The 1,547-nt window shown below is 39.8% G+C and overlaps 1 protein-coding gene across 1 annotated transcript in view; it reads right to left on the reverse strand.

The window, feature by feature from the left end:
- The window catches only part of LOC103198632 (transmembrane protease serine 11E-like), a 46,650-nt gene that overhangs the window by 37,150 nt on the left and 7,953 nt on the right, over positions 1–1,547 (reverse strand). The window lies entirely within an intron of this gene.

Here is a 1,547-nt window from a genome sequence, read left to right on the forward strand (position 1 = left end):
GGTATTGAATAAACACTTTACTGTGGCTGTGGGCTCATTACACATGTGTTATCCATTCCTGAATAAGCCTTAAGAGGGAGCAAGTCATGCAATGTGAGCACACAAATAGGGACAGATTCAGGAGCTTCCCCAGGGTGACTGCATTTTTAAATCCCTCAAGAAGATTTCCCCAAATTCAGACAACTACCTATACGTTCTGACCACAAAAACTTTGATGTGAGAAAATTTATTTTGGTCAAAGAGGGAGATGAGAGTAGGGAAAAACGCTAAGGGGTCAGCAAATAGGAAGTTGGTGGGAAGCCAGAGCTGCCATCTGCACCGCTTCCAAAGGCAAACTCTTTAGCTTCCCTTGGTTCCCATTTATTTTTTCCTTGACTGTTTGCTGTTGGCTTCTAAACCCCTGCTTCTAGTTGCTATATGCAGCATATCTTTGTATTAAGCATATCTTTGGCTGCTAAAGAGTAGAACACAACATAGCTTTATTTCTACCCTCTTACATGAAGCACACATAGTGCCCTCACAAGATTCGTTCATTCATCATTCACTTATTCATTCATATTAATCTCCAACTACCTTGTCTGTGAGAGACATTTTACCAGGCATTAAGGATACAATAATGACCAAGATAATTTCTTATGGTCATTATAAGAAAATGGAATGTGTTCCATCCCAGCTCAATCTCTCTTTTGTTCTCCTCTCTTCTCTTCTCATTCCTTCCTTCTTCAATTAAACCTCAGGAATAAAAGGAAACTAAACTGAGCACCTGTATGCCAGGAATATTCAAATTCACACATAGCTTATAATAATTCCTATGGTAAGGCAATGATACCCCTATTCAACAGAAAATGAAACTACAGACTTGGAAATGTAAATAAGTTGCTCAAAATGATATAGCCAGAAAAGACAGAGCTGGAGTTTCAACCAATGCTGAACTCCCAAAGTATAGACTTGCATTGCAAACTGCTTCTTGGAGTGGACAAGAAAACAAATCCATGTATTACACCTATATACAAAAACCAAGTACATTTCAAAGGAGCACCTTAGTCTTTTAGAGAATGTGGTAGGAGGGAAAGAGGGGAGCTTCTGGTCACAGTCTGGCAAGGCATTAACAGAGGTTGGTGAGGCATTGAAATGTGAGAAGGTCCCTAGAAATATACATAATTTCAAGTAAAGTTTTTAATTTACTGAAATTTTCAAAGTAGTTTATAAGTGTCTTTGTAAACTACCGCTCTACTAGGTTGTATTTTTAAAAACTTGTCTCACTGTTTAGTATAACTTTCAAAGCAAACATTTCTGTAGCTTGCCACTCTACCTTCAGGATAACAGTCTGAGAACACAATTCTAATTATGCTTTGTTGTTGTTGTTATGTGCCGTCGAGTTGGCCCTGACTCATAGCGACCCCTCCTTGAGTTTCCGAGGCAGTATCTCTATGGAAGTAGATTGCCCCATCTTCCTTCGGAGGAGTGGCTGGTGGGTTTGAACCGCCAGCCTTCTGATTAGCAGTCAAGTGCCTTAGGCACTATGCTACCAGAGCTCCTATGGTTTA

Source organism: Orycteropus afer, unplaced genomic scaffold (assembly GCF_000298275.1).
Source record: "Orycteropus afer afer isolate SDZICR_OR568_19922 unplaced genomic scaffold, OryAfe1.0 scaffold00098, whole genome shotgun sequence".
NCBI lineage: Eukaryota > Metazoa > Chordata > Mammalia > Tubulidentata > Orycteropodidae > Orycteropus > Orycteropus afer.